The sequence below is a fragment of the Nicotiana attenuata genome, unplaced genomic scaffold (genome assembly GCF_001879085.1).
Source record: "Nicotiana attenuata strain UT unplaced genomic scaffold, NIATTr2, whole genome shotgun sequence".
Lineage (NCBI taxonomy): Eukaryota > Viridiplantae > Streptophyta > Magnoliopsida > Solanales > Solanaceae > Nicotiana > Nicotiana attenuata.
This window is the reverse complement of record NW_017675466.1, coordinates 15,916-32,521: the sequence shown is the minus strand read 5'-3', so window position 1 is coordinate 32,521 and position 16,606 is coordinate 15,916.

The following is a 16,606-nucleotide window of genomic DNA, read 5'->3' as shown; positions in this document are numbered from 1 at the left end:
GCTGAGGCTGTGCTAGAGGGCGAGGCCGAGGCCGTGCTAGAGGCCGAGGTAGGGGCAGAGCTCAGCCCAGAGCAGCAGCACCAGTGGCGGAGCCTCAGGTTGAGTTTGACGAGGAGGTTCTGACCCAGGCAGTTCCAGCAGGACCAGCTTAGGTCCCAGAGGGGTTCATTGCTACCCCAGTACTCCAGGATGCTCTGGTCCGTCTAGCGGGCCTTATGGAGAGTGTCACTCGGGCAGGTTTGCTTCCTGTAGCACCAGCCATCTCTCAAGCTGGAGGAGGGGCCCAGACTCCTGCTACTCGCACTCTGGAGCAGATGGCTCCCCAGTTTCAGACTCCAGCAACTCAGCCAGTTGAAGCAGTTCAGCCGGGTGTGGTAGCCCAGGCCGGTGATGGAGCGGCTATGTCTGCTGATACCTTGTGGAGATTGGATAGGTTTACCAAGCTCTTTACTACCACTTTCAGCGGTGCATCTTCTAAGGATCCCCAGGATTACTTAGACAGCTGCCATGAGGTTCTCAGGAACATGGGTATAGTAGAGACCAACGGGGTCCGCTACTTTTCGCTTATCTGGATCCGCCAAGACTTGGTGGAGAGATTTTTGCTTGGCTAGGCCAGCTAGGTCACCAGCTCTGACTTGGGATCAATTTTCACATCTATTCTTGGAGAAATTTCTTCCCATCACTCAGAGAGAGATCTATCGGAGGCAGTTTGAGCGTCTCCAACAGGGTTCCATGACTCTTACTCAGTATGAGACTAGGTTTATTGATTTGGCCCGGCATGCTCTTCTTATACTTCCCACTGAGAGAGAGAGTGAGGAGGTTCATTGAGGGACTCATCCAGCTTATTCGACTTCAGATGGCTAAGGAGACGGGGATTGAGATTTTCTTTCAGGAGGCGGGCAATGTTGCCAGGAGAGTTGAGATGGTTTTATCGTAGGGAGGTGGTCAGGGGTCTGACAAGAGGCCTCGTCATTCAGGCAGATTCAGTGGCGCCTCGTCTGGAGGCAGAGATTCTTTTGGTAGAGGCCATCCTCCTTGGCCTTTTCAGTCAGCACTTCAGGCTTCTCACAGTGCCCCAGGTGGTCGTGGTTCTCACGTGCAGTATTCCAATCAGCAGTCCTACAGTGCATCACCAGCTCCTATCAGTGCACCTCCACTTTAGAGTTTTCAGGGTCATCAGCCCCAGCAGCCGAGGGCTTGTTTTACATGTGGCGACACGAGGCACATTGCTAGATATTGTCCTCGAGCATCGAGCATCTCTCAGCATCCGGGTTCCCATGCCATGGTTCAGGCACCGAGTGTTCCATAGCCCGTCCAAACAGCTAAAGGTGGAGGTAGAGGATCTAGAGGTAGAGGTAGAGGTGTTAGAGGTGGATCTCAGGCCGCTAGAGGTGGAGGCCATCCAGCTGCAGGTCATCCCAGAGATGTAGTCTAGGGTGATGGGACCCAGCCCCTATGTTATGCTCTTCCAGTCAGGCCTGAGGCTGAGGCTTCCGATGCAGTTATCACAGGTACGATTCTAGTTTGTAGTAGGGATGCTTCAGTGCTATTTGATCCAGGGTCTACATACTCTTATGTGTCATCTTATTTCGAGCCGTATGTGGTCATGCCTAGCGATTCTTTGAGTGCTCCTGTTTATGTGTCTACACCGGTGGGTGATTCTATTGTAGTAGATCGTGTTCATCGCTCTTGTGTAGTTGTGATTGGGGGTCTTGAGACCCGAGTAGACTTATTACTGCTGGACATGGTTGATTTTGATGTCATATTGGGGATGGACTGGTTATCACCTTACCACGCTATCTTGGATTGTCACGCCAAGANGGCAGATTAGCATGACTTGTTTTCAAATTGTTTTGAGCATTTAAGACATTTTCAGTATTTTGTTTTGAATAATACTCGAGCCATCGAGTCGTACTTGTTAACAACTTTAAGTTTTATTAATGCATTATTGCTTTTCGCATTTATTATTATCTTTCTACACTCTTTTCAGCATAATTATTACATATCCTAATGAACCTACGACTGTGACATGTAATGAGAATGCAACATAAGGATAGTGATTCGGAAGATCTGGAAGATGATATAGTAACTGAGGAAATTGTCAAAGAAGTAGAGGATTTTGAAAACAAACCAAAGTCTAATTTGCAGGAAACAAAGGGCGTTAACTTTGGGGATTTTGAAACAGTTAAGGAAAATCGTATAAGCATTCATCTATCACCTTTAGAGAAAGAAGAGTATATCAGGTTCCTAAAGGAATATGAGGATTTTTGAATGGTCCTACGATGATATGATTGGGTTAAGCACATCCATAGTAGCTCACAAGCTACCTACCAATCCCATGTGTCCATTGGTAAAACAGAAGCTCAGAAAGTTGAAGCCAGATATGAGTCTGAAGATAAAAGAGGAGGTCACCAAGCAAATCAAAGCCAAGGTTCTTCAAGTGGTCGAATACCGACCTAGCTAGCCAACATTGTGCCTGTTCCGAAGAAAGATGGAAAGTTAGAGCATGTGTCGATTACCGAGATCTGAACAGAGCAAGTCTTAAGGATGATTTCTCGCTGCCTAACATAAACATACTGATTCACAACTGCGCCAAGCATGAACTCCAATCCTTTTTGGATTGCTTCACAGGATATCATCAGATTTGGATGGATAAAGAGGATGCCGAAAAGACCGCCTTTATCACACCATGGGGAATATATTGTTACAAAATGATGTCGTTGGATTTGAAGAATGTTGGGGCCACCTACATGAGGGCCATGACGACTATCTTCCACGACATGATACACAAGGAAATAGAGATATACATGGATGATGTTATCATCAAATCTAAAAGGAGTTTAGATCACATAGCGGACCTGAAGAAGTTTTCTGACCAACTTAAAAAATACAATTTGAAGCTGAACCCCGCAAAATGCGCCTTCAGTGTCCTTGCTGGAAAGTTGCTAGGTTTCATCGTCAGCCGCCGGGGTATTGAGCTAGACCCGTCAAAAATCAAGGCTATCCAAGACTTGCCACCCCCGATGAATAAGAAGGATGTGATGAGTTTTCTGGGGCGCCTAAATTAAATCAGCCGCTTGATAGCACAATCAATGGTAATATGTGAGCCGATCTTCAAGATGCTGAGGAAAGATGCTGCAACAAGCTGGACTAAAGAATGCCAGAAAGCCTTTGACAAAGTCAAGGAGTATTTATCTAAACTGCCTGTGTTGGTCCCGCCAGAACTAGGAAGACCTCTGCTGCTTTATCTGTCCATGTTGGATGGAGCCTTTGGCCGCATTTTGGGGCAATATGACGAAACTAGGAAGAAAGAGTAGGTGATATATTATCTTAACAAGAAGTTCACACCTTACGAGACCCAATATTCTCTGTTGGAACGCACCTGGTGTGCTTTGACATGGATAGCCTAGAAGTTGAGACACTATTTCGGCGCATACACTACATATCTCATATCAAGGATGGATCCACTAAAATACATCTTTCAGAAACCTATGCCTACGGGTAAGTTAGCAAAGTGGCAGATATTGCTAAGTGAGTTCGACATCATCTATGTGACTCAGAAAGCGGTCAAGGGCAAGCATTGGCCGATCACCTAGAAGAGAACCCCATAGACGGAGAATACGAACCATTGAAGACGTATTTTCCTGACGAGGAAGTGTCATTTGTAGGGTAAGATATTACCGAAGCATACGACGGTTAGAGGATGTTCTTCGACAGAGTAACAAACTTCAAGGAGTGGGCATCAAAGTTGTCTTAGTACCAGAAACCGATCAACACTACCCGATATCCGCAAAACTAAGGTTCCCGTGCACCAACAATATGATGGAATATGAGGCCTGCATCTTGGGACTGAGGTTGGCCATCGACATAAACGTTCAGGGGTTGCTGGAATTCGGAGATTCTAATCTATTGGTACACCAGGTACTAGGAGAATGGGCCACTAAGAACACTAAAATATTGCCATACTTGCATTGTGTACAAGAGTTGATCAAGAGGTTCACAGAGATAAAATTCAAACATGTTCCAAGGATTCAGAATGAATATGCAGACGCATTAGCCACCCTATCTTCCATGATACAACATCCAGACAAGAATTTTATCGATCGTATCTCGATAGGAATTTATATGCAGCCAGCTTATTATGATCATATTGAAGAAGAGTTCGACGGAAATCCATGGTTCCACGACATCAAGGAATACTTGGAAAAGGGAGAATATCCAGAGAATGTTACACACACGCAGAAGTGCACACTTCAAAGTTTGGCCAATCATTTCTTTCAAAGCGGAGGAATTATGTATAGAAGGACTCGTGACTTGGGATTATTGCTATGTGTCGATGCCAAGGAAGTATCTAGATTGCTCGAAGAAATACATGCCGGAACTTGCGGACCTCAAATGAACGGTATTCTTTTGGCCAAGAAGATATTAAGAGCAGGTTATTTCTGGATGACTATGGAGACAAACTGCATCAAATATGTTCAAAAATGTCACCAATGCCATATACATATTGATATGATACGAGTACCGCCCAACGAACTCAATACAACGTGTTCACCCTGGCCTTTCTCTGTTTGGGGCATGGATGTCATTGGACCAATCAAACCCGGTGCTTCAAACGGACACAGGTTCATCTTGGTGGCTATAGATTACTTCACAAAATGGGTTGAAGTCACTATAAGGCTGTAACTAAGAAGGTCGTAGCAGATTTTATCCGGGACCGCATTGTTTGTCGATTTGGAGTACATGAGTCAATCATTACTGGCAATGCCGCCAATATCAATAGTGACCTGATTAAAGCTATGTGTGAAATATTCAAGATCAAGCATCAAAACTCTACAGCATATAGGCCGCAAATGAATGGAGTCGTAGAAGCCGCCAACAAGAACATCAAGAAGATATTGAGGAAAATGGTGGACAACTATAAACAATGGCATGAGAAGCTACCGTTCGCTTTGCTCGGTATCGCACCATCGTTCGTACGTCAATTAGGGTGAGCTCAGCGATGCGGAATGGGTACGAAACTTGTATGAAGAACTAGCTCACATTGATGATAAAAGAATGAACGCAGTGTGTCATGGTCAACTTTACCAGAACACAATGGTAGGGGATTTCAATAAAAATGTTAGGTCAAGGAAATTTACACCGGGACAATTGGTGCAGAAATGGATCTTCCCACATCAGGATGAAGCAAAGGGGAAATTCTCACCCAATTGGCAAGGCCCTTACATGGTTCACCGAGTACTAACAGGAGGAGCACTTATACTTGCATAGGTGGATGGAGAGATATGGCCAAAACCTATCAGATGCAATCAAGAGATATTATGTTTAAGACTATATTTGCACTTTCTATTTGATGTAACCTGAACTACGCTTGACCTGATGCCCAATCTCATCGTTTTTAGGATCACCAAGGAATGTATCGCCAGAAGTACGCATTTAAACTGGGGCAGAATTTTGAGGAGGATCCTCAAAATTCCGAGTGAAAGAGGTTGCAATGTCTCAAAATGTGTCACGGTCTCCGATTCGAACATTACTTGTTTTATGCATCATCATATATTTTGAACAAACTGCATTATTATATAAACGATTTATCACAAACTCATACTTTTCGAAAATTTCATTTTTTGTAGTAGCCAGACGTTACCCAGGGTGACTCAAACAGGACCTCAAGTCAGGGGCGAAGGCTAAGAAAAGAATCAAGAGCATGAACCAATCTTTCCCCCAAACTCACGATTTTTCTTTGGATGCAGGCACAATGGACATAACAAGAACATTCGCAAATATACACATACAAAAAGATCACTATCTTCACACTGACATAAGTCGCCACAAACGCGCCAAGCTAAGAATCATTTTTCCCTTTTTGCATTTAATCGTTGCTCTTCCTGCATAAGGCTAAACACTGCCCTCATTCTTTGCATAAGGCTAATAACTACCTTCCTTTGCATGAGACTAAGCATTATCTCCATTCCTTGCATGAGGCTAAGAACTGCCTCCATTATTGCATAGGGCTAAATATTGCCTTTCATTGCATGAGACTAAACACTGTCTCAATTCCGTGCATGAGGCTAATCACCGCCTCCATTATTTCATAAAGCTAAGCATTGCCTTTCCTTGCATGAGACTAAGCAGTGTCTCCATTCCTTGAATGCGGCTAAGCAATGCCTCCATTATTTTATAAGGCTAAGCATTTCCTTTCCTTGCATGAGACTAAACATTGTCTCCATTCCTTGCATGAGGCTAAGCACTGCCTACATTATTGCAAGAGGCTAACCGCTGCCTTTCTTTGCATGAGACTAAGCACCGTCTCCATTCTCTACATGAGGCTAAGCACTGCCTCACCATTGCATAAGGTTAAGCACTGCCTTACCATTACATAAGGCGAAGCACTGCCCTCATTTCATACAAGACTAAGCCTTATCTCTTCTCGTTCTCGCATATGACTAAGAATTACATGTTTCCTCTATCAAACGATCGATATCACCGCATCTTTGCATTTCATGTGCTGAAATATCGCCACATTATCTGAAGGCGCCATAGTCTGAGGGCATCGTCCTCATAGCCTGAAGACATCATGCCATGGCCGGAAAATCTCTCAAAATTGCATATCATTATTCAAAGGCGTCATAGTCTAGAGGCACCATCCTCATGGCCCGAGGACACCATTTTATGCTTGCGAATCCCTTATCATACCCTTCATGGCCCAGGACGTCATGTTCTAAGGACATCATCCTCATCGTCCGAAGATAACTCTCATGGTCCGGAGGGAATATATATTCGCGTGCATCGTGTTTTAATTTTTGTAGGTAACTCGGGAGGTAACTGTTCTACAAATAAAAGCAATTCTCGCTACGATTTCTGTTCACAACGTTCATATCCTTTGATCACCTCAAACATAACCGACGATCAGGAATTGATTACCCTTTGTTTTATAACGGTTCAAATATTCGCTTTATACACCTGTAACGTTCAAATTCGCATCCATAGCTCTACCTAAAAGCATCCATTACTCACGACACTATCATATCCACAAAGATCCTTTTTGAAACACACGATCACTCTTATAATAACTCCATCAGTTTTGTTCGCCGTTGGATCCAGAACTACACACGGCCTGATTTTCGTAACACCGGAGATATGTAGGCAACTCAAGAACCAGGGTTAGGCCCCCATTTTTCCAAATACATCATTCCCCACTTATTTCGAACAAAATTGGTCATCATTTTCTTTACCCAACAACTCTTTTCGTCATTCCCGTGTAAAAGAGGGGCACTTGTTAATATCCAATTTTGTCCTCACTTTTTATAAATATCATGCATACTTTCAAAATATCATTTTTGCATTATTACCTAATTTACAAGGGTCATTTAAGTATTTTTATTATTTTTCATAAGTTTTAAAGCTTTTAAATTGATTTTCTTGCATTTAAATTGTTCAAATATTTATTAATTACCCTTTTAAATTACTTTGTGATGACTTAATCATTCTAATTTCATCATTTATATCTACATATTTGTTTTATAATATTTTACTTCATTTCATAAAATTACATTTATATTTTTAGGCTATTTACACAATTTTTGCAATAATAGCCTATGTCCTATAAATAATTACATTTATTATATTATTTATGCCAAAATATCATTTTTATATTTTTATGATGTTGAGTTATTATTTTCAAGCATTTTTTACAGCATAAATCATATTTTTACCATTTATTAGACGTTTTAATAATTTATTTTCAATTAAATTTGGGTATTTCAAAAGTTGGCCCAAAATAGGCTAATTTCAGACCAATTTAATGGCCCAAACGCCCAAAACCCTTAGCCTAATCCCCCAGCCCAAACCAAATAACCCCTTTAATTAACCCGGTCGGTACCCATTTTAAACGACCCGCCCCACTCTTTCATTCAATCCAGCCATTGATCTCTGAGATCAATGGCCCATAGGCCATCACTCATCTTTAAACTACCCAACCCCAAACCCTAACACCCATTTCCCTGAGACCGCCACCCTAAACTCCTCTCGTGCTCTCTTCTCTAAAAGAAACCCTAGCCGCCCCACTCAAATCCCAGTCCCAATCCGATTTTACATGGAAATTTTCCATGATTCCTTTATTTTCTTTCACACACGGAGATTCTTACCATCTTATAAATATTACAAGTATTTGGTACTTGATTATTTATGGAAGCTGAGTCATTGGTGTTTGTTCAACTCCGATTCTATACTATCTTCATGTTTCTAACCTGATACACTTACTAACAGCCCATATGGGTCCGATTCAGTGAGATCTTTTACTATTTTTGTTCTCTGTTTTGAACTAGGGTTTGCCGGATTCCTCCTAAATTGATTCTGAATCGATTTTGAATGTTATTATTTCCTTTTTATGTTTAATTGATTGTCTTTCCTTGTTTGTGTGTTTAATTTTGCTACTATATAAACCCATCCCCCAAATTCCCTTTAGAGAGACCTCATTACTGCTATTACTCTCACTATTCTCTTCTTTCACTCGCTCACTTACTCTGTTACACTCGAATATTTTCTGAAACTATTGAATTCTTGGTCGGCTGAAAGCCAAAGCCATATCATTAAATGGCCTCCTCCGGTGCAAGCACTGCTCGGAGCCCTTCACGAGGCTCTTGTAAACTCTGAAGCACTGGGGATTTGGGGTTCCACTGTCCTCTTTAAATTGTTGCTACTGAATCACTACTGATATTCTAAGTTCCTCACTCTTTTGCTCGTTTAACTTTGCTAATGGTTAGTGTCTATGCTTTTTACAATTTTAACTATCTCCCTTATGTTTGTCTATGACATGTGTGTTTTGTGTGCCAATATTGTTTGAAATTTCGTGAGTAAGCATGATTCAGTTTTCTTTGCTATTCATGAATCCCTGGTACTATGTTGATGTATGCTTTACTGCTATTCTATTGCCTTAGCGATGCTCTACAGTTCAATGTTCTCTAGTATTTGAACTTGATAGGCTTCAACATATGTAGTGTACTCTCATTATGTGTGTTTGACTTGAATGGATTCCGGCCTTCTTAAGTACTAATTGACTTTTATATTAACTTTGAATTTTGCATAGTCTCATCTGCCATGAGTCCCAGTATCACCTTAAACCTTCTTGAGATGATTGATGTCTTCCTTGAATTCGAATGTGTTTGTCGATTTTGTCTATGCCCACTAGCCTGCCTACTTTTTGAGTGTCAGTTATCTGTGATCATGCCTTCCTTATGTTTCATATACAAGCTGATAACTTTTCTTAAAATTAATCATGATCGTACGAGTTCTTGCATGCCAATATTGTTTAAGTTTTCAGACCAAGCATGAATTATGTTTATACCTTTAGTGAACCCCAGCAAAGTTTTATTTGTTCTGTGTAATCTTGTTATCATCCTACCATGCTAGTGTTAAATTTACTTGAGTCTAATGCCCTTGGGTAATCCTGGATGCATAACTCAACTTGCCATACCTGATCAACCTGCAGAATCTCGGTTTTATTTAGAATTAACTGAATACCTGCTAGTTACTCTGTCACCCCATGGAATTGTATCTATATGATTGTTCTGTAGGACTAGTTTCAAGCATGTCTTACTTTAAATCCTCCTGGTAAACCCCCTATATGTGAACTCCTACTGAATCAGTTCTACACCATGTTTGTCTTAAACCTTTATCTATTAAAACCTCTTTGAGAATTTTGTTCTATTCTTTTTCATGTGCTTATTTACCTCTGGGATATCATGTTTAACAAGTCCAGTTTCTTCATTAGCTATAACACCTAAGTATTCCCTCGTGTACACGTCTATGTCTGAAATTGTTTGAGTAATTTAATTTGCGTGGGTTGTTGCTTGTGACATTTGTCATTGGCTGTTGGGTAAGCAAGACAATTTTCTTCGCGTTTGGGCCTGATTTGATGGGTCATATGTGTTGTTGGACTTGGGTACTGGATTCAGGTGCATGCTAATCATCCTTGTGAGCTTGGGATTTAGGCCCGCTGGTAGTTCGGAGAGCAAGACTGTCGAAGGCCCAGAAAGTCGGAGGACTCCTTTTGTGTTGGGCTTATAGCTGTCCAATTATGCTTATGACTGTTTATTTTGTTTACATTATTATTTCGTCTGTAATAATTTGTAATAAAGAATAATGGGGAGATTGGTAAAAGGGGGTCGAGGTACTATAATACTTGCATGAAAGGGGTAGAAAATATGCCTATAGGGTCTATGTGTTCTATTTGCTATTACGTCTAGCATGTCCTATTTGTTGCACACTAATAAGAACCATGTCTATAGGAATCGCACACACTTCACCTAACTTGTCTAATACTCGTACATTATCTCAATCATGTTAGTAATCGCTATACTTGATTTCATGTCTAGCATTGTGCACTCTTAGACAACATGCCTATAGGATATTGATAATACATGTCTTCAATACTTTTGCTCATCTAAATATCATGACTATAGGATTCTAATCTATTACTTTTGTCATTTTCATTACACTTCCCCGCCTAGATGACATGCCTACAAGGATAAAGTGCTATAAAATCAGTTTCAATTGTTAATCGTTAGAAATCCTGCCTATAGGATGTCGCGCCCCCTTTTTTCCCTTTTTTGACGGGGAAGTCTGGGTTTCGACATTCATGGGGGTAATAACTCATTTCCTTTTGGGAATTGGGTATTTGAAGAGTCGCCACCTTACGGATTATGGTGCGTTAGGGCACCTAGAGCGATTAACTCTTAGGATAGTTTGCATTACCAGAGATTAGGGTAAGGGCTCGAAATAACCTTGAGGGGAAGGTGTTAGGCACCCCTCTCGGTCCACAACTGTGGGTCCCGGCCGAACTTATACTTACGAATTAGTCCCTTAACAAATAAATAGTTGAAGCAAATAATTGAAAATAAAGCATGTTGGGCATTGTATAACTCAAATAATAAGACAAGAATTTAAACAAGTTATGTGCATAAAAAGGAAAGTAAAGTTTTCAAGTAAAGAGGATTTGGGAGAGAGGGGTCCTAGGTTGGTTAGCCTATAGGATCATATCAGTACAATGTCCGGTAATCACTCCCTAGAAAGGGGCTACGCGTGGAACTAACGCACTGGTCATCATATCCATGTCTACCCTTCCCACCCTTAATGGTTATTAACGTGAGTGTTGGGTAGCGATCTCTATTGCGTGCTGGTACCCGTCCCTTCTTAATGATCATGGAGAAAATTTAGGACCTCTACCTATAGGTGGTTCTAGACAGACCCTTAAGGTTTTAAAGGAGAAAATACTAAGGCGACAAGCAAGAACACATAGGACTTTGGCAAATAAAAGCATGAAATAGCATATAAGGGCTCAAGTTCACCTCCACAGATAATGCATGTAAAACAGCACGACTCAAACACAAATAAAGGCCATAGTGTTAATCAGTATCCTAGGACATGATATCTAAGCGAATATCAGAACACACGAGACATGTAGTTTATAAACTCAGGAGTAGGAGCCCTATCAGTTTGCCTACCGATTTTTTTATACCTATTAGAACGACATTAAGCAGTAAACACAATAAGGCAGTTTCCAGTTTTATAAGAGATTTGATTACCTAAGGCTTGCCTAGGCGTAGGGTGATGCACAACATTTATCAGAGTTATTAAAACCGTTTAGAAGTTATTTTACCTAAAGCATGTTGTTCTACGTGTTGCAAAGATATACAGGATTATGACCGGTTTTACTTAAGCAGGATAATCAAACGCGAGACTGTTTTTATGTCCTTTTTTCATGCGTCAGTAGTTCAACTAGGTGTGACTGAGCGAGTGTGAGCGTGATCCTAAAAACAGGGTATCTAATATGCACATAAAATGCAGAATGATTTATATGCAAAATTCCTAAAGCAGGATTTCTAAATGCACAGCATGATTGCAGAATTTCCTAAAGCAGGATTTCTAAATGCATAAAGGTTGCAGTATTGTAGAGCATGCGGTCAAGCGTATAGGAGTAGCAGTTTTGGTTTCAATGCCATTTTATCCTAGAAACAGGACTTCTAAAGGATGGCAAGAATATCAAAATGAGATGCTGAAATAGTAAACCTAAGAACATGATGTCTAATGCATGACATGCTTAGAATGTATTGGTCCTAGACATGGATTCTAATGCGCATATAGGAAACGTAAACCTAAGGCATGGTTTCTACCCATTGATATTGATAACATATGTAACTACCCTCCCCTTTTCGCTAGCCAACCCCAATGTCTATTTACAAATAATCATTACAAACCAAATGAACAAATTACATACTGTAGATAAGAAAAAGAAGAATTTACGCTATAGGGAGCCTTAAGCAGGCCCAAGTGATTTCCCCAAACCTCCAATAGCCTCAAATGCCAATTTCAAAGACAATATCATTGTCTAGGTGCATCAGAGTTCCCTAAGGATCTCAAGGATCCCGGGCAGTGCTCACACCTAGACTTGGTAACCAAATTGAGTAAGTGCAGTGTGGAAGGGCCAGCATCAGTGTGCCAGAGTTCAGAGGGTTCTCAAAAGGATCCCAAGGCAGTACACACACTAGAGGGGGCAGAACCTAGGGACTTAGGAATAGAGTAAGAGTGCTTGACATAGTTTTGAAAGGGTTTTAGTAAGAAAACAGTGTTAAGAGAGACTTGCTTGAAACAGTTTTGTGGAGTAAAAGAGAGAGTCATGCAGTAAAACAACTTTGAAAAGGGAGAGTTACATAATTAGACAACAGCAGATCAAACATGGAGCCAAACCAAATCAGCAATACTTAAGAAACACAAAACAGAAGGGACAAACCTACACACATGGGTGATAGGATTGGGGACACATAGAGCACATGATGGTAAACACAGAGGTCCACATAGATACAGAATCAGAAGCTCTTAAGGGGTTCATGGGATTGGGGTACAGCATGAACCTTTAGAATTAACACAGAACCAAATAACTTTAGGGTACAAATTGTTTTGCCAAAGAAGGATTCATACTAAAACCAGTTAGACATAAAGGGGATCGAGTCACATTGACTACAGAAGACAAATATGCTGATCGTAAGGGGTAGTATATGACTAACATAAAGAGATTAATTACACGTTGAACAACAGAAACATAGGTAGAAACAAATTAAGAACATGATGAACTGAAGGAGGAAAAGAAACATATTGTTTTTTAGACTTAAATTGAAATTAGGACATACCAGTAAAGAAGACAGTAAACACAAAAGTGAAGGATCAGGAGAGCAATAGTCAGCCTTGGCTTGCAGCCGGCTAACTCAGAATAATAGCAAGTAACCAAAGAAAGAGAGCAGAAAGCTTTTGAGTGCCAGAGAGAGTTTTTGAACCAAAGTGTTCGTGCTTGTGTTAATGAGAGAGTATGTATATATAGTAGTTCGAAACTAGGTAAAATAAGGCAAGAATCACAATAGCATAGTAATTATGGAACTCAGAACCAATTAGAGCAAAATCAGTACAAGTACTCCCTTAATTTAAGGGAATCAATTCAAACGGTAAGAACAAGTAACAAATAAGGAAAGAAATCAATGTACAACCGATAAGGAAAGATTTCAAATATAGTATGTATAGGGTAAACAATCAGGGCTAAGTTCAGAAAAACTCTAATTAAGGAGATAGTCAGTAAGAATAAAGTACCAGTGCAGACAAGGTAGGCGAATCAATCAAATTGAATAGAAAGGGTAGGAATCGAAGGTTTAAAGGAAGGTCTTCTAATCAAACCATGAAACAGGGGATCCAGAATCAATCAAAGAGAAAGTCATGAGTCATGTTTTAGCATATAAATAGAGTAAGATAGGATAGTCAGACATAGGAAGCAAAGAGGCAAGTCTTGAACAGTCAAGATGAACACAAACACATAGAGCTGATATAAGTTAGGCGTAAGAAACTCAGTAGAAGCATATTCGAGGCGAGATAGTCATAGAAACTCAAACGAGAACAGGCCAGTCACAGAAATCAAACGAAGAAACCTAGAAAATTAGGGCTTTCAACATAAGCGAGTTAAAGATGTGATAAACTCATAGAATCAGTAAAAATAATACAAGAAATAGAAGTTTAAACACAAAGAATCAGTTAAACAAAGTTGTAAAAGAAGTTCCAAAACCCTAATTTTCAGAAGAAGGTGAAAAACACTCAAAATCAACGATTATTGTAAAGAGTTCTAAGGACAGTGTAAAATATTAAAGAAACAAACTCAAATCGTCCAAGATCTTGTACAGATCTAGGAGATATAGGCAGAAATTAAGGTTTCAGAGGGAACCCATATAGAGATGAAAGAACCTGTCTAGAATCCCAATGATCGTAACAAATACCGCACGATTCTGCCTGAAATCACACTGAAGTAGCCAAGAACAGACAAGTGACGAACCCTAGATGCATGTCGACATGGCCCTGGGCCCTTGAAGACCTTAGAGAAGGCAAGCATGGCATGAGAGAAGCCATTGGAGGCTTAGAAGTTGATGGGGGATCACCGGAGAAGACCGGAGAAGAGAGGTCGGCAGTTGAAGGGGCTAGGGTTTGGTTGAGTTACTGAGAGAGGAGAGGAGATGAGAGAATACAGAGGCGGCGGGTTTGGAGAATGAGTTAGGGTTAGGGTCGTTTAGGATTAAAAAAGGAAAGGGTTAATACGGGTTGTTGATCTCTCAAATCAACGGCCATGAATTAATTGGTTCTGGGTTGGGTAAGCGGGTTTAGGGTTTGGGTCGGGTAATTTGATTAGAAATTGCGCCAGGGTTGGGTTAAAATTGGGGCTAAGATTGAAATGCAATCTGGCTATATTTTAAATAGCCAATTTATCCCTATATAATTTATAAAAAATTGTAAACAATTTCTACAAAATAATTTTATGTACTAAAATAATTTAAAATAGATTTTCAACATTTAAAAATATAGAAGGTCAATTTTATGCATATAAATGTAATTATACATTAATAGGACTAATATTACAATTATATGCAAATTAGTTTTTAAAATATAAATGCAATTATAAAAATTCACAAAAAATATTTTAACCATATTTTGGCATAAATATAGAACTTAAATGACTAAATCACCACAACAATAATTTGAGGGATAATTATTGGGGATTTTATGAGTAAAAGGGAAGGAAATAAATCAATTTTAAATTTTTTTAAATTATAGCAAAATTATAAAAAAACCTTGTGCATGCTTATATATGCATATATATATATATGCTATTTTGAAAGTATTTATGCATATAAAAAATATAGGGAAAAATTGAGTATCAACAGTGTGTCTATGTGTTTTTAATGGGGTTAACGACGGTTGGGATGGGGTTCTGAAAGAGAAAACAAGAAAAAATTGGTTGGCACAAATTGGACGTTGATTATGTAGGAATTGTTTGTCAAGTTTGTTTGTTTGTTTGAGCAGAAATTGAAATTTTTTTAGGAAAGAAAAGGGCGGTGGCAGTGGTTATCTTGGTGTGGAGTCCGGCTGCCTCCTTTTCTCTTAGGGTGTGTGTTAGATATATAGGTGGAGGTATAGGGATTATTTGGTGGCCAAGAAAAAAAATGTATATATGCATATGAGTTTTTAGAGAGAACATGTGAGTTTGTTACAAAAAATAAGGAAGAATCTTGCCTCACATGAAAATAACTCATTGGCTCTTGCTTTAATTAATATTTTTTTCTTTTCTTTTAAGAGTATAAAATAGAAATACTAGTTAAATATTTTAAAATCAAGAACATATAAATAAAGTCATTAAAGAAGAATTACAAAATGACTAGCTAGTTTAATACAACAAAGTTTAAAAGAAATCCCTTTTTTTGTGAATTTTCTTTTTCTTAACGAAAACAAAATATGTACTTCTAAAAATAACTTTTTTTTATGATTTTTAATTTTCATAAATAAAACCTATAAATGTGAAATAAAGCTAAAATATCAAGATTAAACTTAAAAGTTATTTAAATGCTAAAAAGTGATGGAAAGAGTTAAATATGGTCAAAAATTAGGTGCTAACACACAGCGTCAGCAGTTCTACCAGCTCCAGTGACAGAGGTGTCCGCAGCAACAGTATCTCCCATGGCTTCTTAGCTGTGCTTCGATAACAGTTATGGCGAGAATTCCTATGGCGAATTTTTCAATCACAGATCTAACCGCTCAGCATATGCAGCTTCAGCTTCAATCGATGAAGACTGGAATCGCTAGTCTTAGGGCTCTGATACCATGCCAAATTAACAGATCTGAGGTGAAGAACCCTAGCTAGGTCAAGGTAGCTTGAGAGAGGAAATGAAGTGAGGAAGAAGAGAATCTCTGTATTCTATTATTCAATAGAACAGTACACTACTTAGTTGTATTTATACAATTAGCTAAGACTAAAACTAAACTAACCGACTTATCAATTTTACATATAAATAGACTAAAATGCCCCTGCTCTATATACAGACTAAGTGACCCCTTTCTCTACATCTTTTCTCTTATTTTTAGTTTGCACTTTTTGAAACTAAGAAAAAGCTTTTGAAGCTTTTCAATGTTATAAGCTAATTAGGGTAGCCATCTTTTTGGCATTATTGGTTGAAAGGAAAAAGATTTGAAACCTGGCTTTGGTTTGATTGATGACTTCTTATTCAACGAATATATATATATATAT